The following is a 27,799-nucleotide window of genomic DNA, read 5'->3' on the forward strand; positions in this document are numbered from 1 at the left end:
TTCTCTTTCTCTCTCTCTGCCCCTCCTGTGCTCTTTCTCTCTCTCAAAATAAATAAATAAACTTTGAAAAAAATCACAGTCTGACAGCACAATCTCACCTGCCTCTTCCCTCTCTGAAGTTCTTATTCTTAGCAAGAAGTCAAAACCGCTCAAATAGTTTCCATTTGGAACTCGGAATAGACAGAGATGTGGCACGTGACCTCACGTGCTTTGCAAAGGAACAGAGCCCCGTCCAGTCTCCTAATGGAACTGACACACCTCGAGTAGCTTCAAGGGGGGCACCCAACCTAACCAAACAGATTTAAGGATGGAGATGTAGTGATTTGAGAGTTTTGCTGTTTTCAAATTCTGCTTGAATGGAAACGTAGCTCCCGTTTCTAAAAAATGTTAAACTTGTTGCATCGATGATGTTACATACCTTTGGAAATTCCCCCTTTTCCTGTATTTTCAAAGGGAAGTCAAGACATCACTTAACAGAAACAGAAATATTGCTGTGCCTTCAAGCCGGTTGAACGTGGCAGGAAACAAATACCCGTAAACGTGGTCTAGATTAGAACAGCGTCAAAAGACTGTTAAAAACTGAGAACAAACTGAGGGTTGATGGGGGGGGGAGGGAGGGCAGGGTGGGAGGGAGGGCAGGGTGGGTGATGGGTAATGAGGAAGGCACCTTTTGGGATGAGCACTGGGTGTTGTATGGAAACCAATTTGACAGTAAATTTCATATATTAAAAAATAAAAAAAAATAAAAATAAAAAAAAAAAAAGAAAATCCTTGAACATAAATTTCAAGACCTGCTTGTGGTGAAATAATTTTTTAAAGATTAAAGGGCATTTCTCAATATTAATATGAATACATATAACTATATATAGTCTGCAGAGTTTTCTCTAAAATAAACTTACTGTTGGTTACCTGTGGAAAAAAAAAAAAAAAAAAAAAGAACAGCGTCAAAAGAAAGGACTGAAATCGCATACATAATATTCTGTTGGGGGGTGGGGGGGACTGAAGTGGAAAGAAAGGTACTTAACCAAAAAGAATGAAAGCAGCATTTAAAAATCCCTAAATACAATCTTTTGATGTTTGCCTTTTTTTAAAGTCTGCCCAAGTTCATATTTACCCGTGAGACCGGTTGGCACTGAAGGATGGCCTGAGTCTCACAGGTAAATAACAAATGCTTTTGCAGGCCGCCTAATTGTGTTCCAAGCCCTGGAAACTGCAGGCCTCGAGGGTAAACGGTGTGCTTTGGCAACTCCACGGAAAAAGGAGCGTAAAGTTGTGCATCACTGAGTGAGAGCACGGGGCGGAGCCCAGAGGAGGGAGGAGAGGAAACCAGGAGATCCCACCTTTGGAGCTGAGGAGGGGGTAGCAGATTTTGAAGTGTAAGAGGAGCTTAAACATGACTTACCAAAAAGGTGATTTCAAAAACACCGCCAATACTGCATTCGACTGTATATTGTATCTGTTTGTGCGGAAAACGCCATCTCTCAGTCACCATTTAAAACTGGCACATGCTGCGGTTGTGGATCCTGTGATTTTGCACATCCCTGGCAGACATGGACACCCCCCCCACCCCACTCCCCACCATGTATCCTCCCGGTACGGTCGCCCAGGAGGTGCACTGCAGAAAACTGGCGCTTGGTGCCAGCTCTGCCTCCTTGTCATGTGACCTTGAGCCCTGAGCAGATCGCTTCACTTCTGTGGCCTCCTTTTTGTCCATCTGTAAAAAGGTGTGTGTGTGTGGCGGGGGGGGGGTGGGGGGGGTGGGAGGGGTGGGGTGGGGTGTCCACAGTTTCTTTCTAGCTCTGACATGCAACAAAATAATCCGCGAATTCTGTGTCAGGGTTAAAAGTCTGATGCGCCCATGAGGGTGATCTCGTGCTGCTTCCCTGGATTCCAAAGTTCTGTTCCACTCACAACAGTGGCAGGCACTTGACCCTCTCAGAATAACCCCAGATCACCCCCCACCCCACGGCCCCTGAGGAATGCGCTGTCGTCTGGGGGAAGTCAAGATCGGTCCTCTGAGCTTGCACAGACGGAGAGCAACTGTACCTCCCTCAGCCCCTGGCCTTGGGTAGACCCAGGTGATATTTTCGGCTCTTCTCAGGCCCCAGGAAGGAAAGGCCTCCGAGATCCGTGGGCTTCCTCTCTACGTGTGCAGCCGCAGCCTTGCCTTTGCGTTCTGAGGGGACAGTCGCTGTGTCCTCACTGCTCGGCGTCCTTGCTCCTTGTCGGCTGCGGCCATGCTCTTGCGGAGCACTAACCTTTTGATTTAACTTTATTTGCCACAGCAGGACGGTCACCAAAAAGGGAACAATATGCCCTGGCCATCTGGCCCCCGCCGCCTGAGGCGCCCAGGCCGCTGCGGCACGAGGGTCCTCGGAGGGGCCGCTCTCCCTTCCCACCAGCCTCACTAGACGGGTGCCCTGTTTTTGTTTTCTTGCAAATCAACCTTTTCAAAATCCAGATACAGGCGACAGCTAGTGACTCAGAAAACCGTAAATAATACAGCAAGCTTTGCTTGAGGAAAAAAAAAAAAACACCCCAAAAGCAAGCCAAAAAGGTGTATTTATCATTATATTTAGCTGGTAACAAGTCTAAGATAAAGTTGTGTGGGGTTTTTTTTCCCCCATGACCCTTAAGCAAGTGTGACAGGCATTAACCTATCAATATTAGTGAGTGATTTAAAATACCAACCAACATTTGCCTGCAATAATTTCTGTTGTAAACGACTCCTTCTGGGCCCTCCTACCAATAATTCAGTGCTCATAAATCAGAACCCAGAGCGTGTTGCTTTTCTCTCTCTCTTGCCCTGGGCGATTCTCGGAGTCTTTTTTTTTTTTTTTTTTTAGGGGAGTCTGGAATCCATTCACATTGCATTTCTCTCTTCCTCCCTGCTGCCATCTTCAGAGGGGACAGTAAAAAAGAACACACATCTGCAAAATGAGACAGAACCCCATGCCCCACACTGCCTTGTTTGGGTGACAGGAGGTATTGGGCTTATTTCTTTGTCGCTCTTTCTGGACACAGGGCCGAGGAATTTCGCTGGCTCCCGGTGGAGAGATTCCGTCCGGGTCCACGTGCATTGGCCTGCTGCTTTGGAAGGCCCACACCGCGGTGGAGATTTTAGTTTAGGTCAGGACGATGAAAGGTGAAGATTTAGGTGAAGATTCTGAATCTGAGGAGAGATGGGGGAAGCGACAGTGGTGGTCAGGGAGCCGGGAGTGAGGGGAGCCGGCAGAGGGAGGCAGTTGGCAAAAGTTCCGGATGAGTCATAATTCAAGTACCAACCGGGCCTGGACCAGTGGGCTGCATCCTCCGGCCTCGTTCTTGGGCCTGCATCCTTCTGACCCACATTCTGACCCGCAGAGGCAGCTTGGGTCCACACATGCAACCAAATAAAATACCCAATCCAAGAAAGGTAATTTCTTTAGAGTTAAAAGATTTATTAGGGGAGCCTGAGGAGTGGGGAGGGGGTGTTGGGGAGGGACCGAGACCCATCTGGTTTGTTGTGGGTCTTTTTTTATTAGAAGAGAGAGAAAAAAAATCGCTCTGTGGGTTCATATGTCTAAGGAGAGCTCAATTAAAGTTATTTGCTGGAGCTTAAAATACGCCCGCACCTGCTTCAGTGCCGGGCTCCGAGACTGACACAGTCTCCCAGAAGGCAGAGCAGATGAGGGCCCCTGTCGAGGCAAATGGAAGAACAGGGCACAGCGTTTCACTTACATTTGGGTACTACCCTAGGATAGGAAAGTCCGCAGCCAACCTGGAGGGAGCTTCCTGGTGTATCCGGAGACCAGGGCCTTTGGCCCGGCCTGTCAGTGGAGCCGAAGGCCTCTTCTGAGCGCGGCCCAGAAAGAATGGAACCAGAAGAAGGAACAGTGCAGACAGGACAGCATTATGCAAGCATGCGTCTCTATATTCGCCAGGCCTTTGCTGTGTATTAGGCCCTGTACGAAGCCTGTTTTACCCATCACCCCGTTGAATTTTTACCACGATCCTGAGAAATAGGTGACGTTGTCATCCACGTTTTATAAATGAGACAGCTGGTGCCAGGAGAGATTACGTTCCTTGCCCATGGCCCCTCTGCCACCCAGATTCTTCGGACTCCCGAGCCTGAGCTTTTAACTGCTCTGTCATACATGAGACTCATTGAGAAAGAACTTGCAAATATTCCAGTGGCAACATACATTTGCTATGTCCTAAGAGATGCTCTGGTTAAGCAGACGTGCTCTCATTTAGAATTTCCTTTGCCCTTTTACGGTCTCAGTTTAGAAAGTGACTTCTCAGGATGGGGGCCCTACACGTGTCGCTACCGCCTTTCCTGCCGGCCACGAAAGTGCCCCAGGCCCGGTGGAACTCAGAGGGGTCCATAGGTCTATGGCCCTGCCCTTGGAAGCCTGGGGAGACCAGACCCAAGAGTCTCCGTTGCCTTCCATTTTCTGAAACAGGTGATTGATTTCAGAGCCTCCCTTTCTGGCTCGTGCTGCTTGCTGAATTCTTTGATCCCCCGATTCCCAGGCTGCCCACCAGCAATGGAGCCAGTTCTGGACACTGGGGAAGCAATTCACATACGGGATGGGGGAATTTGGCAACTTTCAGTGATGGATTTTGTCGTTAGTCGGACTCGAACCTAAATCTTCTTGGACAGTTCCTTGTTCTCCAGGGTTTGACTTTGGGGTGTCTTCAGAGGAGGAGTCTTTGATGCTGGGAGGATCCAGAGACCGGGACCGTAATCTCCGTGTGAAGAGGACTTTCCGATTATGTGACTCACTGAGATTCTTAAGTAGGTCTCAAGTGCCTCGTCTTTCACTAAATAGCCAGTGAACATAAAAAGTACCACCTGCAGCCCGTATATATTTTTTAAAACAGAGCTCTGCCCGGATTCTTTCAGGCAGGCTGCACGGCGTGCGTGTAGACAGCGCAGGCGTGCTATTGTGAGTCGCCGGTGTGTGCCTGGCACTGTGATAAGGGTTTCATCTGGCTGCTCCATTCCGTCTTCCCGACAACACTCCTGTGTGGCGGGTTGTGTGATTACCCACGTTATACATATGGCTGTCTTAAGGCTTAGAGATACTAAGAAAGTTAGCAGAGGGGGGAAGCAGGGCGTGAACCCAGGAGGTCTGGCCCCAGAGCTGTGGTCTCTCGTGGCAAGTGGGTGAGGATCCCAGCCATTCAGTGTGTCCACCCGCCCCCAGCACATATCCACAGACATCCCAATTCTCTACGCAAGGTGGTGCTCTATTTTTCTACTTTTGAATCCGGACCCAACCGCAGGTGCGTCAGCTCTCACCTCTTGCCTCCGTCCTTGGCGATGACTTAAGACGTGTATATAGCGTCTTTTTCTTCTGAGCCTCCACCCAGGGTCAGCCCCCACCAAGCAACAGGCTGTGTGTGTGCCATTTATTAGAGGTTTGCTTTCCCAACCATACAGACTCATCTTCATTTTTTTTGCGTCATTACTGACGAATTTATTGATTAGCCTCCCCTCCGTTATTGTAGCTACGTCGACTGCAGCGTATCCGTTATGATTTCTCCCGTCCCTTGCTGACATTGGCTCAAGAAATTATACGAATACACAGGCAGGGATGGTATTTGGGCAAGCTGTCTATAGACGGTCCACAGAAAATGATCTCTGGCCAACCTCGTGCCTGGCAGGGCATTAAGGCTTGTAGCGTCGCTGTCTTGGTCTAGAGAATTCCTCCTCGTCTTCTTGTACAGTGAGACTTTCTGACTGCATTCGCGGAGCAGTGGGTGGCCTTGTGCTGTTAATTCTTTCACCGCCCAAATGGCAGGCAGGTTGGAGCATCAGGAGGGAGCAGAATGGGCTGTCTTTTCTCAAGAATTCAGGGAAGTCAGGGCCCATCTCATCGGGATGTTGGAAAGGAACTCAGGTTCTTTCAGAAGTCTCCGCCTCATGCTTTATATGATGGAACACAGCTCCCCCTTCCCCTTCCCCACCCCCCCCCCCCACCCTCTGTTGTTTACGGCACACCTCTCAGATTGCAGTAACATTCTTGCAGCCACTGCTTGTTTTCTTTCTACCGAGATTGATGTTTGGCTGTTGTTGTTTGGTAAGTGTGTGGGTGAGGGCAGAGTCCATGAAATGATTTCCTTTGGGTCTCCTAGGAACAGCTTGGGCTTAGGGGGGAAGTGGGTGCAGGCAAAGAGGTGCCCTACCCCCCCGCCATACCTTCCTTTCTCCCTCTGCTTGGGGCGAGGGGCGGGTTTGAATGGCTTACATCAACTAGACCTGTTCTTTAAAAAAAAAAACATTTTTTTTTTTACATTTGAGTAGAGTTGATATGCAATGCTACATTCGTCTCGGGTATACAACACGGTGATTCTCCATGTCTGCATCCTTTGCTGTGTGCTCTGTGTAGCTACCCTCCGTCACCACACCGCACTATTACAATACCACGGATGACGTCCCCTAAGCTGTGCCCCTTGTATTCCCGCGACTAGCACATTCCATAACTGGAAGGCTGTACGTCTCACTCCCCTTCGCCCGGTTTGCCCCCCTCCCCCTCCCCCTCCCCTCTGGCAACCATCAGTTTGGTCCCCATATTTACGGGTCTGCTTCTGCTTTTTTTTGTTTGCGTATTCATTTGTTTTGATTTTTAGACTCCACATGGGAGTGAAATCATAACGGTATTTGTCCTTACTTCACTTAGCATAATACTCTCGAGGTCCATCCATGTTGTCACAAATGGCAAAAGGCCATCCCTTTTGTGTGGCTGAGTAATATTCCAGTGTGTGTGTGTGTGTGTGTGTGTGTGTATGTGTTTACGTTTACACCACATCTTTATCCACTCGTCTATTGATGGGCACTGAAACTGCTTCCCTATCTTGGCTGTTGTAAATAATGCTGCAAAACACACGGGAATGGATACATCTCTTTGAATTGGTGTTTTCGTTTACTTTAGGTAAATAACTAGTCATGGAATGATTGGATTACATGGTATTTCTACTTTTAACTTTTTGAGGAACCTCCATGGTGTCTTCCACAGCGGCTGCCTTAATTTACATTCCTCCCGACAGCGCACTAGGGTTCCCTTTTCTCCAGATCCTTGCCAACACTTCTTATTTCCTGTCTTTTTGATTTTAGCCATTCTGACAGGTGAAAGGTGAGATCTCATTGTGGTTCCGATTTGCATTTCCCTGACGATTAGTGATGTTGAACATCTTTTCATGTGTCTGTTGGCCATCTGGATGTCTTCTTCGGAGAGACGTCTATTCAGGTCCTCTGGCCATTTTAAAATCAGATTGCTTGGGCTTTTTGGTGTTGAGCTGTGAACACACCTGTCCTTCTAGTGCCAGACTACTCATCAAAATCTCTACTACCTATATAGCTCCCTCTCTGATGGGAAAGATGTTACTGTCCCCAAGACTTTGGGCCTGGGGCAAAGGCCCTCTTTCCCTTTGAGGAGGGGCCAGCCTGATCCAGGGTGGGGTGGAATAGGTACCCATATCTGGGTTGCTAGAAGTTCCCCATCCTTATTTCCCCTTGGCTTCTCCCACCTTACGGATAGGGATGTGAAACTCCTTCTTCACATGTAGTTACACAGAGTGCACTGGCCAATTGCAGCAGTATAGAGCTGAGGGCAGGAGACTCTTTGCTGATGCCCTGTCACGGGAAATCATGGCTGTGCTGCTCTTGGTCACGTACCGACCTCTGGATTTCTCTCTGCTTCACCCGATCTGTTATTTGCCCTTCTAGTAAATATCCTCCCATCCTCCAGCCGGGGAGACTGAGGCAACCCGCAGAAGGGGTGACATTAGGGTCCTACAATGAATTTACGGATGGGATGGGGAAGGAGGCGCGTCGCCTTGACCAGGGGGCTCTCATTCTTCTGGTAACTTTTACAACAGTTGTCTGTCCTTCTGTTTTGAGCTGGAATGGTTAAGAACGAAAGTACCGATGGTTTGAGTTGGTACCGTCTCTGGTGTCTGTCATCTCCTGCCAAAAGTTGACAAATAGGATTTCTCCCTGGGGGCATGCTCAGGTTCGCGGCATTCACTTTTCACTTCATATATTATTTTTGGCGACGGAGGAAAATAACTAGAACTCTCTGCCTCCGAAGGCGTTGTTGGCATTTCCACGCAACCGGAGCTAGCCTCAGCATCGGCCTTGTTGGAGCACTGGATGACGTCGAAAGCCCACAGAATCTGCATGGAAGCAAAGCAACGTAAGACAAGATCTGTCAGGGAGCGCTTTTAACGTTGCTGAACACAATCTGTTACACTAAATCTTTATAGACTGAATAAGTACTCTGAGTTCCAACAAAGTAAACCAAAGTAAACATCGCTCTTATGGGAAATAAAATTCTATGTGGTTAGGGGCAGGGCTGTGATTAACTCAGTGGCAATGAAAAGACCACGAAAATATAGTAAGGTTATTGACTCTGTCGGAGAAACAATTTAGTATCTGCCATATAGATCTATTCCAAATGATGGGTGGTGGGAGAGGAGCTGGTGTTTCTCATCTTTAATTATAAATTAATGTACTGATGCCCTAGGTATCATTTCTCCATCAATTATTAATACTGATCTCACTGCAGAAATCAGTAAGGAAAACAGAGTGATAAAAGGCAGCACTGAAGAGATGAGGGCCAGGTTTCTGTGAAATTCCGTGCACGCGCGCGCGCGCGCGCGTGTGTGTGTGTGTGTGTGTGTGTGTGTTTACCTTTACAACCATTATCTCCTGAACTGGAGATTTCTCAGAGCTCTCTTGGACTGCAGCCTTGCCCGAAGTACATGCTTTCATAATGTGTATTTTAACGTTAAATGATTTTTAATATTCTACATATGGTTTCATGGTTTTAAGTCTCCTCTCTGGGAATGAGCAGGGCTGTGGTATTATGATGAATAGTGGACTATGTCCAGGACACCCACTTACTTCCCTACGTATCAAACATGTGGCGCTCCCATTAAACATGTGACGGTCTCTAGAGATCGCAGTTGTCCTATCTAATCCAGTCCTGTTTTGTTCCCTCCGCCCGGATTGAGAAGGATACATTGTTCTCATACATTCTTCTTTTAATTAAATGCAGTAGATATGTCACGTGCATGAAATATTCCAGGTCTGCTTTCGCATCTGTGGACATTTTCTCCTCCTCTACTTCCATTTGGCTTCTTGGAAAGAAAACCAACCTTAAATGTATACTTGGACTAATTGATTGCTGGTATGCAATTTGCCAGGACAGTTTAGATATGATCTTAATATTTTGTACCTAATTGTAACAAAATGTGCTGTCGCGGCTCTCTGCAGACATTCACCAAAGCCCTCACCATCTATGTCCAACAATCCGTTGGAATGGGTACCGTATTCTCATTCAAATTGGCTCATCCAGGCTTCCTTCTACCTTTACTGGTGCTGGAGTTTACAAGAGAACTTTTTCGGTGAGGATGTGAGCCTGTGTGTGTTTGAAGTTTTAATTGCTGGGGGCGATTTGCTAATTGATCCTATTGATACAAAGTACCGTCAGGAACCTTCTATGTACATTGTGCTTCACCATCAGCAAGGAAACCTGATATCTCGTAAAATTATCCATTCAATTATAATTTTAAAATACTGGAGTAAACTCCTAGCAATTCACAAGAGGCTAAACTAGAGCCCCATTAGAAGGGTACTACAAGTAAACATTATTAATTATAAAAAATTGCCTAAATTAGATTTTTTTCACACCTGCTTCTTGCTTAATTAGCTAGCAATCCACATATTTCATTCAGTTGAACTCTTACTATTTATTCAAGCATACTTGACATTAACATACTGTTTGATGTTTGATATCCTCAGTTTTAATTTAACCACATGACAACAAATGGTGTTTATGAAATACCAGTGAGCTGGAAAAATATCCTGTGTTGGAGTTGCACATGGGACTGAATAGAGAATTTTTCTTTAGGAAGAGCTTGAAGGCAATAAGGAAACAAGAGTCTAATTTTCTTTAATTTTCCTGTGTTTTCATTCTTATTCTCTGTCGTGCCTTTAAGAGAGCTTTGGAAGGTCCTACGAGATGGCACCAAGGCTGGGAGGCAAGAGGTCCTTGGTAACATTAATGACGGAAGAAGTACCTGTCTACCTGTTGACACCTGGGAAGGATCTTACAGAACTACCCTCATATTAGATGGCCACATCCTGGCCATTTTTCAGGGTTCAAAGAGGAGAGCATGGACATGGAGATCTTTTGGGTAAATGGGGGCTGTTTGGTGTTACAGAGGAGAAAAATGAGGGCATATAGGCCAGAGTCAAAGCCTGGAAGTCTTGAACTTCATCAGCGAGTCATTTTCTCTAAGTCGTGGCTAAGCCAACGTGATGAGGTCGTTCCTTCCAGGGGAGATGGGGAACTAAGCATTTTCCCTAATGTTGCTCTTATACCCGAGAATCCAAAGTCATGACCTTAAAAGGGATAAAACAAGAGGAATGGGCTAGACAAGTTCAAAATGGACCTGCCAACAAAGACCTTGGACTTGTTATTCTCAGTCTCCCATGTCTCATTGGATTTATTCCTTTAACTTTTCCCCTGTTCCTCCAGAAGAGCCACGTGGGCGAGTCCTGGTTGCGATGCCTGTCAGCCACTTTGTAATATGAGTGCCTTGCAATCTAGTGATGAAACTCAACTGAGAAAATTCCCTGGGCCAAGAGACAAAAAGAGAAAATTGTCTCCATAATGTATTGATTCTGACTAATGACATCACTTGTTGTAGGGGATTCGGATTGATAGCCGCTGGCTTGTCTCCAGTAAGATACAATTTTACATCTGACTCTGATCAAACTGTGTGTAAATCATTTTTAACTTGAGTCCTGTAGATTTTGTGTTCACACCACGGAACTATGGTTTGGGTTTGACATCATTATTCTTTGTTGGGCTGTCTTTGTTTAAGAGCCACTTAAAATTTTTGGCTGCTGGTGAATAGAGAAGCTTGTTAGCTGAGGAAAACATGTTGATGTCACACACTTGCTGGAATTTTTTGAGGGGGGATGGAGGGGGGAGTCAGGCTGTGTGGATCCAGGAAAATGTGTGGTGTTGCCCGTGATAGATGGATGGGTTTCGGTTCAGAGGCTAGATTCAGTTATGTCTGGATAATAGTTAGAAGCTGATCCGAGGGGGTTGCTGGCCCTTGGGACCCAGGGTATTTACATTGAGGCCAATGCTTCTTGCTTCTGGAGGGGCCTGTTATCCTGGGACTAACTTGTTATCCAAAATAGCCCTCTTGCAACTGGGTTCCAGGGGAAACCAGGTGCATCAGTGAGCTAATACTACCAACACCCTGTGCTCATATCCGGATAGGACTTAGAACCAAAATTTGGGCCACCTTCTTATTTCTTTGTTTTACCTGCCATGTGTAAACACCTTAACTTACAATATGTGTTTGAATGGAGCAGAAAACAAATAGGATTTGTATTTGGCATTGAGAATGCACGTTCCCAAAAACTTTATTAGTTTTGTTTAAATTTGGCGACTCCAGAGAATTTGCATGCCTTATGCCCAGGTCAGTTCAGCAATGGGTAGAAGGACATTTTAGAACTATGGAAAATATACTTTGGCTTATAAATCTTCTCAGGGTATTTTGGAGAGGGTGTAATCTACAGAAAGATTCTTTAAAAATGAGGGTTTTTAACTTCATGAGAATAATGGCAAATGCATTTTCCATCCGAGGGCTATCACACAATACCATTTGGTCCACCTTCCGCCCATTTTCAACTGTAGGCTGCCCTGGTGCATGGGCCCTTTCCAAAAAGACTCATTATTACTCTTTTCTGTTCAAAAAGTTGAGAGCCATTTAGGAAAACCAGTATAATGAGGAAGGGTCTCCATGTGGATTACTTGAACTGTCCCATAATTATCAAGTTAATAAAATTCATTTTATTGAGTCCAGGGGAGCGGAATTTTTATCTTCTAAGTTTACATTTTAAACTTTCTCTTATGGAAAACTTCAAGCACATGTACAAGCAAAGAGAATAATATAATGAGAAACTCACGTGGATATGTGCATACATATTTATATTTATATTTATATATTTGTGCATATGCCAGCAGTAAGTACCATACTCACCCATAGGTTGAAGAGTCTAAAACTGGGGAACTGAAAGAAGTGGGGAAGATAGATTTTAGTGAGTTTGATTAAGTGCATATTCTACTCTGGCTTTCTGGAGAATCCACCCAACCCAACATACCCAGCTCTCTGGAGACTTTTTGATGGTGCTTTAGGGAAAGAATAAAGGCTCTTGAACATGCAAAGGATTTCCATTCTTTTACTGATTCATCTGCTGTGATAGGCACCCACAGGTATCCCCCAGCAAAGAAGAAAATTTACAGTAAATTGAACCTTTCCAATGGGGCTCCCCTTGGCTGTTGATGTGACAAATGATACCCTCCCGATTTTAATTCCTCGTTCACTTATTACACAGGCGAAATCTGATGAATATTTATCCTGGCCATCTATTTGTTGATTTGTACGTGAAGTTCGTTGTCCGAGACAGCGGTTTCGCTTTGGTTGGGACGACGAATGAGTGGTACTGTTACAAGCTAGCTTTAGGTACCTTGTGTTGAGCTCTGTGAAGAGAGCCACAGCTGGCCTGAGGGCATGGAATTGGTTCTTCCGGTTGGAATCCCACTTCTTTAAAACGGGACGGCCCATCTGATGATAGACTTTCCGTCACTCGGGAACTGAAATGAGGCCATGGTATTGAATACTCCTACAGCAAGGGCTGAATCCGCCTGTCATGGCGTGGAGACCCCAGCACTGGAGGAACAAAGTAAGGGTGGATGGTCATAATCTCTGAGTCACCAGTCCCTCACTTTCTACCTTAGATGCGTGAGGATCATTGCTTCAGGGTGATAGATGTGTTCAAAGGTAGCTCTATCAGAAACCAGGAATTTGGATCATTTGTGTTTATTCCACCTTGGGTACAACCTTGAACTGTTGGTTTCTTATCTGCAGAATGGAGCATTATTACCTAATTAGTATTCCTGTTCTTGAGAAGGACCAACCATACACACACAGACTATTATTTATTTATTTATTTATTTATTTATTTATTTATGAGACAGCATGAGCAGGGGAGGGGCAGAGGGAGAGGGAGAGAGAATCTCAAGCAGGTTCCATGCGGAGTGTGGAGCTACTTCAGATGCCGGGCTTGATCCCATGACCTTGAGGTCATGACCTGAGCTGAAATCCAGAGTCGGACGCTTAACTGACGGTGCCACCCAGGTACCCCCGACTCACTTTTTAAAAATCTGACAAATGCTTTCAAATCTTTAGCATTATACGAGTGTGAATTATACCATTTGAGAGACTGTTGGCCCGAGTTGGGTCAAGAGGATAACCCAACTCTGCTCTACTGGAAAAAGGACTTTGCTCTTAAATGTGAATAAAGTAGATCAACAAAAGGTAATGTTTTACAGGCACATCTGTGTCATAAAACAGCACCTTCCTTTTGCTCTCTTAAGAAGTAATATTGTTGCTATGCAAGCTGGGGAAAGAGAGAACATGCCTGAGGACATTTCAAACTTTGTGGGATGGAGATTTCCTCCTGATACAGAATGTTCTAACTATAGCTTCAGAGAAGGAATGCCATATAGGAGAATCTTTGTCTCAGGAGGCCAAAGGCGGGGCCGTGGTAGGATTTCAGGGAGGCTGGTCTACAATTTAGGGTCTGTAGCAGAGACAGATGGGAGAAGAGATAGTCAGGAGTGTTTGGGTCCCTTAAGCATTTGCAATAACTGATGATTTTCTCTTCTCGCTCCTTGGTGACATTTGCTACGAGTCATCTCCATTCTTGACCTCTCATCCTTCCATTTTGGATGCCATGTTTTAGCTCTGGATGCCATGTTTTCGATGGGACTATGGAGATGTAGTTTGTAGGTGATGAAAACCAGTGGGAAAGGAATGGGGAACAGAACCTGGGGGTAGAGATGCTTGGGGCGATGGCAAAATGGCTCTGGTGTGACGAACAGAGCTGGCAGATGAGCTCTGTTCATCTGTAGACTTAGGAAGAATCAAATAAAAAACAAAACTGTGTAAACACCAGACCAGGATCAGTCCCACTGTGGGAAGTGAAATATTCATTACCTTCTCAAACCACAATTCATTTGCTTAGAAGAGCTTATTTAAAAAAAAAAAAATTTTTAACGTTTGTTCATCTTCGAGAGACAGAGAGACACAGAGTGTGAGTGGGGAAGGGGTAGAGAGAGGGGAGACACAGAATCCAAAGCAGGGTCCAGGCTCTGAGCTGTCAGCACAGAGCCCAACACGGGGCTCAAACTCACAAACTGTGAGATCATGACCTGAGCCGAAGTCGGTTGTCCAACCAACTGAGCCACCCAGGACCCCCTAGAAGAGCTTATTTTAAACAGGAGTTCTATCCCTGGAAGCCAGGAAACCAACCTGAGGGTGCTCCTGGCTTTGCCGAACAATCTTAACGAGTCATCCTTGAGCCTAAGAAATACTGAGTGGTGATCCCTCCACATCTCTGTAGAGTTCGGCCTCAGCTTAACCCCGCCCCTGACCCCCAGTACCTTTCCCTCATCTTTTTCCTGAGCCTCCCTTGATGAGGCTCCCAAGGACCCAGTCCTTACAGCAGGTTAGCAGGGGCTAGGGCTGAGCATTCTACTAACGGAACTGTAAACAAAGCTCCCAGACTCGATTTTCTTTCCTTTTTCCTCTCGAAAAAAAGATGGAAAGAGGCTACTTCAGAGTCTACTGAAGTAATAATAAAACCAGACCTACTGGGTCACCATATGTGGGGAAAAGTTCTCTTGGGCCTTAGTCTACACACGCAGGGAGTGAAACAAAGAAAGATAAAGAAGCATTCCTATTGGCAACTGTCGTTAGGTAGTATAAACAATGGCCAGTCACTGGCATGGAGTGCAGGCTCAGATTCCAATAGCACTCGATGGGGAGCCTTCCTTAAAAAATTAGAAGAAGCTGGGCTGGAGCTGGTCCATGCTGGGAATGGCAGAAGAAGCAAAAACAAGAGTAAATGAATGGAAATTAAGCAGCAGGAAATGGGGATTTGGCACAAAGTTGGAATTTGAAACTGCAGAGAGGTGTCAGTGATAAGGTTGTATAGAGTTTCTGGCCAGAAAAAGAGAGAGAAGGAATGCAGATGTGTTCATTGAATAAAGTGCAGATGGAGAAGGGGGCAGGAAGGAAAAAAAAAAAAATGCCGGGGAAATCATAATGAGTGGAGGTGCATTTGTGCAGCAAAGCTTTAAAAATTATTCTCCCCGTGTGTCTGGATGAAATTACAGGTTGGTTCAGATTGTTCCAATCTACGGGAGAGATTAAGGCAGCGTTTATTTACTTTTACCTTTTCCTGCTCTGGGCCGACGGGGCTGTTTCTGTCGGGGAGGCTCTGGGCGGCGCGAGGCAGGCTGAAGCCAGGTGCTGGTCTCTGTTTGGGGTCTGCTCAGGCACCGCGTCGTCTTTAGTTAGAAATGACTCTGGAGAGTCACCTCTCACCTCTGGAGAGCCCGCATCATCCTGCAGGTTTGTTGTCTGTCTGGGGACCTCGTGGAAGGACGTGCAGCCAGGAGCTCCGACCCTCCCTACCGGTCATGCTCTCTGTTGGCTCCGGAGAGGAAACCTGGCCGGTTTGGTTCTGTCCCAGTCGCCACTCCCGCCCCCATCTGGCAAGGATGCCTTGAACTCCTTTTTGGTTGTATCCCGCTCTTTTCTATTCCTTGTCCGGCCTTGGGCATAATTCAATAACGCCGGAGACCCGGCCAGATATTAGGGCTTTATAGGCAGGGGGGACGGTGATGGGGTGGCCCGTGGGGGAGTGGAAAAGTCTCTGACTTTGAAATAGGAGGGCGAAGCTGGACAGGGTCACTTTGCCATCCCAGCAGGACTAACAGCACCTTCCCAGTGACTTTTAGAGACCCGCGTTTGTTTGGGGAGACGCCTGTGAAGAAATACGTGTGACAATGTCTTGCAGGCTATCTTGTATCATCCTGTGCAGTGTTACCCTCTTCGTCATCTGTGGGGCGGGAAAGTTTGCTCTTGGAAGCGAGAGGGCAGTTTTAGAGAGAGAGGTGAGGCGCTGCAAGGCAGGAAGGCAGTGTGGACACAAGTCCTACTGGTACCCTTCTTTCAAAGAGTGGAAGTGGGGGCTTTTTGACATGTGCCCTGACCCACCTCCGTCCTGCGCTTTAAGAGCAGTGGAAGATGTGGCTGTAACCGTGGTCCTTGGCAAAATGTCCCGATTTATCAATATGGATATTGGCAACTGCATGGTGGTGGGTAATATGTCAATCTGGACTTCTTCCTTTCCTCTCCTTGATGGGCAGCAGTGTTTCCCTGGGGATGAAGCCCAGATGTCATGTGTTCTTTATCAGCACCATGGACATAATAGTTCGGGTTACATTCAGTTCTGATGCTGTGTCATCTTGGGAAAGACTACCATTTACATGTCAGCGTTTGAAACGACCCTTAGGTGAGAACTGGAGGGCAGGTGACCGTGAAAGCTTCCCTGTCACTGCTGTGCTACCCGTCCCCATGTAGGGCTCCACCTTTGCCCTTCTGCTTTCTCTGCTGTTCCTGGGTCAGAAATCATGGCTCTCCTTTCCATCTGCAGACCTACCGGCACATCCTACTACTCGGGGTCATGCTTTCCAGGGGAAGGAAAGGCGTATCAGTACCCTAATTCTGTATCAGTAGTCACCAAACACAGAAGGTAGCACTTAAATGTGCCAAAATAATAGCTTTTAAAGGGCTCCGGCTTCAATGGGAATAGTTTAGGTGAACGTGCCCTTGAATGTGGCTTGTGGTTGCAAATATTAAGTGTCTAAGAATCGGCTCTCTGGAGTGCTCTCTTTTTTCTTCCTTCGGATCCTTTATTTCTTGTCCTTTTAACAACATCAGTGGGCTATCTAAAAATATGGAAAATGTGTTAAAATTACAATGCTTTAAAATATTTTCATAAAAATCCCTTTCCATTCTTATACTTTCCTGGACACGTGAGTGTATGTGTTTTATAGGATGGCAAATATTTATTAAACTTCTATTATGCCCTCAACTTTTTAAGACCCCAGAATGCTTAGAGTCTCACCAAATGTTTTTGGAATTTCATCCCCCTCTCCATTCCCAAGGCCTCCGCTAATTTAGGCCCTTATCTCTTATCATGGCAAATATAATGGCCTGCGGTCGGTTTCCTGTCTCCAGGCTCTTCTTCTGGCTCAGAAATTAACTTTCTAGAGCACAGACTTGAGGGCATCTGCCCTGTGTGTCAGGACCCCACCCCAACTCCTAGTGCCTGTGAGGAAAGCCCCCCCAACCCCCCCCCCCCCCCATCCCAGTCCTGGTCCCTGCCTCGGTCAGGCTAAGATAGAGCCGTGGCTCTCTCTGCTGGCAGCGATCGGTCCAGTTTCTCCACTTAACTGCAGCCTGGAGCTTTTCTCCGGGATGCGCACTGGGCTGTCGTCTGCAAGCCTTCTCTGATCCTCCCGGCCTACGGCAGTTCTCAGTTCTCGGGGCACCTTGTTTACAGCTGTCTCACAGGCTGGCATGCTGTGTCTGCATCCTCAGCACGGAGACCCCAGCTCCCAGCGCCAGCACAGCCGTCACCGTGCTTAACAAATTAGGCACAGCTCCTACCTTCGCAGGGGCTGCAATCCATTCGGGGAAGACCGACATGGTATAATTAAAAGTGCAGTGGGTATTAGTATCATCCAGAACCACAGGGTGCTGCAGCAGCGAACAACCAGGAGACCCAAACTGGGGCAGGGAGCAGGAAAGGCTTCCTGCAGGATGAGCAGGAGTTCCCTAGGGGAGGGCTGGAGGTGGGTGGCAGTGAGAGGGGAGATTTGAGTGGGGCCTTGAATGGCAGGTAAAATCTAGATGAGCAGAGAGGAAGACGCGGTGGAAACAGTATATATTTTTTTCCTATTGACTCCCTTGAGGAAGGTGTCAAATGTATGGATTTTTTTCTTTCGCGCTTCAAAGTATGAGGCATTTGAAGGAACCAAGACCCACAGGTTGCCCTTGCCTCTTGGGGATCTTTCTCCTTGGACTTGTGCTATCTGTACACCTGATGGAGAGAGACGGGGGCGGGGGTGGGGGAGCAGGAACACACAGCTCCCCTGGCCTGTGCACTCAGGTGGGGCCGCCGAGCAGCAAGACGCTGCTGAGCTCCAGACCCAGGCGGCTGCATTTAATAGCAGTCTGCAAGCAGTGCTGGCAGCCCTCTGGGGTGCTCTGGGAGCCACGATGGAGGCTTCAGGAAAGCAGTTTGGGTTTCCATGTATCCCAATATCACTCTTCCTCCGCCTGAACTATTTTGAGCCTCTCCTGCCATCTTTCTCTCTCCCACACATACCCTTACTATGACTAGAATATAGCTAGTTCGAGCTAACATATGTTCTTATAATTATGTTGCTGGCATGATAGATTATTTATTCTACTCTTTTTTTTTTTTTGAGTCCCAGCTCTGTGTACCAAGACTACGGAGGTTGTTTAAATAAAGAGATACTAACGCACCTTGACAACAGCTTATACAAAAAAAAAAAAAAAAAGAAAGAAAAAAAAAAAAGGAAAAGCCCCCACCTTTAAGAGGTCTCAAATCCACATCCCATCTGTTTAATATGCAACCTAATGTGCTACCGTGAGGCTCACTTTCCCACTGGGAAGCAGCTGAAGGGAGAATCAGAGGTTCTGTCTGCTGAGCTGTCAATCCCTGACTGTGGAGAGCAGGAGCCCTTGTGCATCCAGCCCTGATGGAGTGTTACCCTGCCTGGGAATCACCATTTATTTGCAGGAGTGCTCAGTGAGTAGGCTTCTGGGCCAGGGAGTTCGGGGGCTGGAAGGGGCTTCTATAGTCTTTGGGGCCAGGCTTCCCCTATTTCTGGTGGAGACTCTGAAGTCCAAAGCACAAGGTCTTGCTGCTGGTGGTGCAGAGACTCAGTGGAAGGCAGGCCTCAATGTAGTTGCTCTGGCTTTGAATCCGGTGTCTTTTTCCCTACATGGCATGAGGCTGAAAAGCCAATGGAAACCGGTTCTGCTAGCCAGTGTGGAAGGAGCAGAAGCCAGGAATCAGCTATCTCATCCTAGTCTGCTTCCTATGACTTGTCTCTTCTCTTGTAGGGAAGAGAAGATTCTGTCTCTTCTCTCCTGACTAAATTGAATAATTTGATTAAGTCCAATAAATGCCTATTTTATTACTTTAAAGAAAACCATGCGTTCATTCATTCCTTCCGTCGTTCATTCAACCGATATTTACTCAGTGTCTATTATGTATTATGGATCTGTATTGAGGATATGATAATCCAACAGAGTTCCTACCCTCTGGAGCTTTCCAATATAGTGATGGGCAGCTAAGTAAAGAAGTCATTACCACCCAATTAATACAGTAAAGAAATACCACAATGTGTGTGCTATGAGGTGAATTGCACAAGATCCCATGGACCAGGGGACTCTATCCCAGGCTATGTCAGGGCTGGGAGATCCCAGGTTCTTGAGCTGCAACTTGACTGGGTATTCTCTTTGAAGCTTGTTTGTCTGTTTTCCTATCCTAACTTCCTGAATCAGCTGTGAGGCTGTCCAATGGAGGATGCAAGAAAAGTACAAGAAAGATCTCAGCCTTCCAGGGACTTAAAGACTAATTGGAAAAAGAACTTCATACTCACAGAGCAAGTAGGAAAAAATCCAAAGTATTTTGTAGGTCAGTGCTATGTTATATGATACATACAATAAATATTTTTTAAAATTCAGAATGGGGAAAGAGTAGAAGGAGTTGGAGTAGGCCGAAAGAGCTGTGTGGGAGAGATGGACATTCATTTGGATTTTAAATAAAGCATAAGATTTGCTTAGATGAAGGGCAGGTTAGGGAGGATACTCTAGTCAGGGAGTTGGGGAAAGATTAACAAAGCCTGCAGAAGGAGTGAACATGGCAGAGTGGGGAAGAGCCAAAAGGCTGAAATGATTTGTAATCGTTTTTAACCTAATGATTGCCCAGCCGGATTGTAAATTCCACATATACAGGGTGAACACATGTCTCAGGTAGCCCTGGACAGGCCTGGATTACATGCCTGTTTTCCTGGTGTAATTACCAGAGCCCCCTTCGAACACTCTTCAAAGTATTCATATTAAGAATGATTAAACAAGTATTCATCATTTCTGATGAATTCTGAATGTCAGAACTTTGACCTTGCCTTTTTGTCTTAGGCACATGCTGGAAGTCATCGCTCCTCTTTTCTGTGCCTTTGTTTACCCATGAAACACTCGGTGCTTTCATTTCTTCCTAGGGACTTACGGGGCCCAGTGAAATCTTCAACCTTATTCTGCTTTTGGTAGAACATAACAATTCACCCTTACCAGCTGAACAGAAGTAAAAAACTCACTCATCTCTGCTGTAGTAGTGTGTGTGTTCTCTCTCCTCCCAAGTGAATTTCCAGGTTTTCAAAGATCTGTCTTTGTCTAAAAGGGTTGGAGAACTGAGTTGGATGACTTGGAAAGTGTTTAAAAATTCTTTGGACACAGGCATCATAGAAATACCAGGTGGCCATTGGGAAGTGAGGGGGTGGATTCCATCCAGTGGTGGCGCCATTTATCATGTTCACTTGGATGGGCCAACTAGGATTCTGGAGCAGGCAATAAAGGGCTGTCCCGTCCGATGTGGGACTTGCTCTTGCTCTCACAGCTGTTAATTCCAGCCCGGATGGGCCTGGGCTCCAGCTCACGTAACCACTCCTCAGCTCCCCCAGCTAGGAGGGAAGATTCTAGTTGCTGGCACAGTCAATCCAACACCTTTTTATGTGCGCTGGATTTGCAAAAATAATAAATGAAAATGGGATTGTGTGTCATTTCAGCATGTGTTCTATATAATGACATAAGATGGTGATATCAAATTACTGGCTAATTTAATTGTCTGGAAAAATTAATTTCTAAAAATGCCAAATAATTTCCAAATCAGATAGATTAGGGAAGCAGCATCTATTTTTGGTTTTCATTTGGAGAGAAAGAGATACATCATGCTTGGAGATTTTTTTTTTCCTTTGAAAATCTATAAAAAACTACTTTGTCCTGGACTGGGACCCTCCGTGTGGGGGTAGGTGGAGGACAAAAACCCTTTTATTTTCATTTTATTTCTGAGTTACACTTAATTTTCATTCTAGTTTTTTCTTGTCAGTTTGTGTTAAAATTGTGGAGACCTGGCCTCATTTGTTAACTGGCCTGTGAATTATGCATTTCTGGTACAATTTGGAGCACCAAGGCATTAAAGATTGCCTGAAGGTTGCCCCAACCCAAGATTGTAGTTCTATGCCTGAGGCAGCTGATGAACAATTATGGTGACATCTCTGACCCAGGGTCAATGGTTTAACAGACTTTAACCCATTCCTGCCAGATGGAGACCCAATCTTTTTCTTATTCATTTAGCTCTAGTAAATCTTATTCCTCAGATGCAGCAATGAATAAAGTGTCATTGATAGTTACTTTTGTTTCCCTCTGAGCCAGGTAGATGAGATGTTTGGGGCAGTGGCCAAAGGTGGTTTGGTTATCTGCCTCGGCAGCCAGGAACCTTCTGGAACATAGGGGCATTTAAATTCTGAGGACCCATGTGTTGCAGAAGCATCCTTTATGTAGAGACTTCACATGTGTTTTGCAGCCTTTATTGTAATTGAAACATGAGGCCAATTTTATTGTATATTTCTATTAGTTTTTAAATAAAATGTGTAAATCTCATATGGATGGGCATCGGAGATGGCAGCCTTCTTGTTTTTAGCAAACTATGGAATTTGAGAGGCCATTGTATGATTTTTGAAGGGAAAGGTCTTTGCAAAAGTAATGGAACCTAGCAGTCCATTATTTATCAGTCAGTGATAAAAGGGGAAACAGCCAGCTCAGCAAGGTGGCTCATTTCAGATGCTCTGACTAAGGAGGCTGCCCTTCGCCAAAGTTGGTCTTCAGACCATGGCCATTAATACATTTCTAGACTGACGAACTATGCCCTGTTGTCTTCTGTAAAATCCCAGATCTACTCGGCCTCTTGCTTATTGGTACAGTTTTTATTTCAAAAGGTGATGAAGTTAATATTTCTAGAAATAATGATTTAGCCCTTAACTGGTTTGAAAACATCTCACCAAAAATGGCATCCTGTGTGGTACTGATGAATGCCCCGAGGCCAGCTCTAGGCAAAACTGTGAAGTAGGCCAAGTTTATTTTTTGACTTCCCTGACTGCCTCCAAATGTGGTCATTTTCTATCCTTTTCAGGACCACCTTCCTTTTCTCTTCTCCCCACCCCCGGACCCCACCCCCCTTCCTCTACTTCCAACATTATCCTTCTAATGCCCTTGATTTTTTCTTTCATGCTAATAAAGGAATGATCCAGGAACCTCACTGGTACTAAAGTACTAGTGACTTTTTATATTACCCTCCTTGGGGCACTTGCATTTTACAAGGACATGTTGATGGCCACCTTTAAACCCATGGGAGGGATCCCTGATGGCCAGCTTTCAGGCATTGGTAAGAATGTTCTGTCAGGGAGTAGCTCCTGCAACCTTCTTATTTAGCCAATTAGGGGTTCCAAACTACATGAGGACCTTGTTAAAGAAAAAAAAAACATTAAAAAAACCAGGACTCCCAATGCCATTATGGGGGGGGGGTACTTTTAATAATAACTGTTAGAAACGGAAGAGGCAGCATGATGCAATAGGGATAAGGCATGCTAGAACCAGCTTGCCTGTCTTGAATCACAGCTCCGCTTCTTTCTAGCTGTGAGACATGGGCAAGTTACGTGACCTCTCTGTACCTCAGTTTTCTCATCTGTAAAATAGGAACAATGAGGGCCATGTACCTCATTGGGTGGTTCAGAGGATTAAATCAGTTAATGTGCGGATGGTATTTGAAAAGTGTTTGACGTATGGGAAACGATGGTGAGGGCGATGATGATGATGATGATGATGATGATGATGATGAAGGTCACGACTGAAAGCATTTGAAAAGTAGAAGGGTAAATTTGTGCAAGACCTGTTATCTGTTTAGCTATGATTTTGGGTGTGTGTTTGGATTCCTAGGTCACTTGCAGTAAGCCCCAGCCGCCCAGAGGTCCGCAATCATAGTTGGAGTTTGTATTAAAGGCACACGCTGGTTGGTCCCCTTTAGCAGAGAACAGGGAAGGGAGAGGTAGTTGGCACCAATGCGGGATTAGACTTTGGATCCCCGAGATTTCCAGAATTCAGGAGTTCTCCGAGACATGTCCATCTTTCAGCGAAGGCTCCATTTATTTCCCTTGTGTCCAGTGCTCCGGGAGAGAACTACTGTTTCCTCTGCTTTTATGAGTCATGGCTCTCTCCTGTCATTTTGGGAAGGGCCTCAGGCCCCTCAGCAGTGTTATCACTGTGCAATTATCTCAGGTGAAGGCACACAGCAAAGAACATTTCCTTTTTCACGTAGTTATAAATGTCACATCAGCTTGAGATTTAGGAATGGATCAGGAACTCTGTTTCCTAGTCAAACAGGGTATAATTAGAGTGGGACTCTGGGCCCATCCCTCACCAGACATTGTAACTGGGGAAGGTGAAGCAATGAGCTGGTTTGCTTCCTCTGGACCAGAGAGGTATCTGGAAAAGGAGTGCCTTCTTGCCAATCATCGTCTAAGCTGCTCTACATGGATGCTTGCTCGGAGTCATGGAATTGGTTTGTTTCCCCAGAGTAACAATGCCTGCTCTCTGGAGAAATAACCTGCTCAAGTTTTCATTCATCCACAGAACTCCTGAGCTGGGGTGAGTGTATGTGGCAGGAGAGACACTGCACGTTGTCATTTTTGGTTCCTTCAAGACAGGCCAAGGAGAAATCAGATCACTTAGAAAACCAGTTCCCTTAGGATTAATCTCTAATCAGATTCTACCTCCGAAGTATAGGATGCTTGTATCCTATGGCTGAATGAATGAGTGAACAAATCAATGCATGCTTGGCCAACTAAACTCTTTGGAAGAACTTTCTGGCATCATCGTGCCATTCAGAAACATTTATTACACATCTTCCATGGAACAGATTTTTTGTTCTATGGAGAGAGTTGAGTGTCATAGTTGCTGCTTTCTAGGGGGTCCCGGTTCAGTTAGAGAAACAGGTGAGGAAACCAAAAATGACCGAAGAGCATGAAAGTGTTTATCAGAGGTCTGTACCAAATTTATAGGAAGGGCTCCTACATACCTCTGCCTCGGGAAAAAAGAATCAGGGATAATCAGAGTGTGTGATGCCCAGACTGGGTGAAGAATGAAAAGGTGCTACTAAGGCAGGGAAGAAAGGAACAGCATCCAGGTAGAAGGAACAACAAAATGTGCAAAAGAGAAGGGGGAATAGGCCACACTGCAAAAGTTCAACTAGGGCTCTTACCAATAGAGGCAAGTTATTAAGGGACTTTTAGGCCAAACAAAGGAGTATGGACTCTGGTCTGAACACGATGGCAGCATTGAGGGTGGTTGGACAAGAATCAAAAGTTTTTAAATTTTTTTTTAACATTTTTTAAATTTTATTTTTGAGACAGAGAGAGACAGAGCATGAACAGGGGAGGGGCAGAGAGAGAGGGAGACACAGAATCCGAAACAGGCTCCAGGCTCTGAGCTGTCAGCACAGAGCCCGACACGGGGCTCGAACTCACGGACCGCGAGATCATGACCTGAGCCGAAGTTGGATGCTCAACGGACCAAGCCACCCAGGCGCCCCAAGAATCAAAAGTTTTTAAAAGGGGGTACAACCTGAATGGATTTGCCTTTGACTGGGGCTAGAGTATGGAGTGAGGGTTACATGAGAGGGGAGAGCCTGGGGCAGGGCAACCAATTAGGGGAGCTTTGGCATGATTGAGGCAAGAAGTGAGGGATGCTTGGATGAAGGCATAGCAGTGGGTGTAGAGAGTACCCCCTTCCAGTTCCAACCCCTTGCTCATTCTGAGACTACGTTTCAACATTCTCTATTAATAGCAAAAGGCTCTCCCATCTTTGGAATGAAAGAGAGACGATTTTAAGAGGTTGAGGAGCCCCGAATCCTTAGACAGCACGAGGAATAAAAATTCCCTTTACCCCAATCAATTTAGTTACCCTCCGGCAGCATGAAACATTTAACAGAGGTGGAATCAGAACCACCTTCCCTCCAACCCTCTCTGTCTTTTCCCCATAATCCCAGTTACAGACCCATTATTCAGGGGCCCTCAAAGCATTGCATTATCAGAAACAAACTTCATAGGCTTTCACTGTACCCCTGAAGCCAAACACAGAAGAGACATAAAGTAGGAGAAGCAAATAGTTGATTCTATATAAATGATGCCTCTCACATCTTGATTTTGGCATAAGAGGCCTTGAGTGTTGGGTGAACCTGCAGTGACTCTTTTTGCCTCTCTAACCTGGTGATGCAAGAAGGTTCATTCAAGCCCAGAGCTTAAATAAAATGAGGATAAAATGAGGGAAAAATACAGAAGAAGGGGGCATCTTTGCCTGGATTTCCTTAGGCCAGCTGCCCTGGAAGTCAGCAACCCACGGAATTACGTTAGAAGTTTTCTGATCTCAACCACCTCATGATGTGGAACAAGGGGAGATATTGCCCAAAAGCAATTTGTGTGAAATAAGGCAGAAGTATTGAGCTCAACTTTGGGGCCACAGCAGAAGAATATTGACAAACTGGGCCTATGACAAAGAGAGAGTTGGAATCATGCAGGTGATAGGACCCGCAGTCTGGATCAGAGGGCCTGGAAAAGCATACCACTAAGGTCCTGGCTCCTTGGCTGCATATAACACTGCACTTAAGAATATATACATATTTGAATAAATGTAAATATAAATATATGTATTTATAAGCATAAATATATATATTTATAAATATATTATATATAATATATAAATTATAAATATAAATATATAAAAATATATATAATATATATAAATATATATTTATAACATATATTATAATTATATATTATATATAATATATAATTATAAATATAAATATATATAATATATAAATATATATTTATAAATATATATAATATATAAATATATATTTATAAATATATATAATATATAAATATATATTTATAAATATATGTTATATATAATATATAAATTATAAATATAAATAAAAATAAATAAATATATATATATATATATATATATATATATATATATATATATATACATACACACACACAAGGCCGGCCATGTACAAAGTCCTATGCTAGATGCTAAGGGTGACTCAAACAGCATCCTTTGACCTCTGCCTGCAAAAACTTCTAGTCTTGTCAGGGGAGAGAAAACTGATACCCACGAGGAGTGAACTGTCTATAGCAGGCAACGACCAGAGGTCTAAAGAGAAGCAGGATGGAGATGTTCTTGGGAGTTTAGAGACGAGGACAGTTAACTTCAGCTGAATGGTGACACCGTTGTTTAGACACGTTATAAGTTTCTTTCTACCTCTGTGTCATTTGTGTCTTTTCCTCTCATTAGCTTGTGGTTTCTTGGAGGGCTGGGACCTGGCCGTCAGCTTTTCTCTTACCCCTGTAGAGTGCCCACTGTGAACCAAGCAAATGACAAATGCTTAACGTCACTTAAACTAAAAATTTTAAGAGGATGAATTTTTTATGAAGACGTCCTCTTTTCTCAGCTTATCTGTTCACACAGATATGCCCTTTTTCAAAGGGGAACAAGGGTCTATTTGCGTGTGGCCCCGGGGCCATGAGTCTGGAGCACCCTGCAGCCCTGTTCTCCCCTAGATCTTTCTCCTCTGCTCGAAGGCTGTGAAGGACATTTGTGATCTTTCCAGATATCACGGCAGTCATGGGGATCCTCGAGTGTCCTATTCTGCTCTATTTCCACCAAGGAATGGGAAGGAGGAGAAGAACGTTCCAGATTACCGTAGGCTTCTTTCGTGGTGTTTTGGTGTTTCAGGAAGAACTGTATTTTTTCTGGGGCTGTCCAGCTTCCCAGATAAACCCAGAGGTTTCCATTGTAAGCGGCTGAGTGTTGTCACGTACCCGTGAACTAGGTCTCCAGAACTAAAGCAGTCACGGGCAACCCCATACGAGATTCTTTGCTTTCAAGATAGTAGAGAGAAAAGGACAGTGAATTAGGAGCCGGGAAACCTCGGTCTTAAATGAGGTGTTTCCACTGGGTGGCCTCTGGAGTTCTACTCTAGTTGAACAGTTTTATTCCACAAAAGAAACAAATATTTGGCCGTTAGTCCAGTTCAGCTCCTACACAGCTGGGGAGGCAAGGTGCTAGGCTTCAAGAGACAAGAGTCCTATGAAGTTACTCATGGATGTAAACTCGAGTTTTCGTGGAGAAAAACCCTGTGCCCGAGGAAGTTACCCCTTCATTGACTTAAAACACACGCAACTTACCACGTTCACGCCTAGGAAACATTTCCCAAACACAAAAGTCCACACAGCAGCCTTTGACCACTGAAAGAGCACACACAATAGTCATTAAGTTCTGTGGCCCCAGGGGGACGCGGCCGCTGAGCTGGGAAGTGGGGGGGCGGGGGGGTCACTGGGCATGAGCAGTGCTCCTCATTTTACAGAGCAGTTGCTCTGGCCCTCCCAGGCCCCACCTCCTCACTTAATTATCAAAGATAGAAGATATGTGTAGAATCTCCAATTTAGGCTTAGGTCAAGTTAGAAAAGGCTTTCAGTTTCTATTTCCAGAATGATTTTTGCCATATATGTATCTCTGAAGCTGCCTGAGGAGGGGGCTAGGGGTTAGACTCTGCCCCGGGTGACCTTAGACAGCGGTTAATCTCCACGGAGCCTCTCTAAAAGGGGGATAAGCCCCATAGGGATGTGGTGTCAGTCCACTAATGACTGTAAAAGGCTTT

The 27,799-nt window shown here is 45.4% G+C and overlaps 1 protein-coding gene and 1 long non-coding RNA gene across 3 annotated transcripts in view; one reads left to right on the forward strand and one right to left on the reverse strand.

The window, feature by feature from the left end:
* EBF2 (EBF transcription factor 2) overlaps nt 1-27,799 on the forward strand; it is a 195,594-nt gene that overhangs the window by 70,249 nt on the left and 97,546 nt on the right. The window lies entirely within an intron of this gene.
* LOC109277313 (uncharacterized) lies at nt 13,010-14,774 on the reverse strand. The gene is made up of 2 exons (XR_002085102.2): nt 14,389-14,774; nt 13,010-13,982 (listed from the first exon to the last, which is right to left on the reverse strand). It is a non-coding gene; the product is annotated as an uncharacterized LOC109277313 (long non-coding RNA).

This window comes from Panthera pardus, unplaced genomic scaffold, assembly GCF_024362965.1.
Source record: "Panthera pardus isolate Hobbes unplaced genomic scaffold, ASM2436296v1 HiC_scaffold_13, whole genome shotgun sequence".
Lineage (NCBI taxonomy): Eukaryota > Metazoa > Chordata > Mammalia > Carnivora > Felidae > Panthera > Panthera pardus.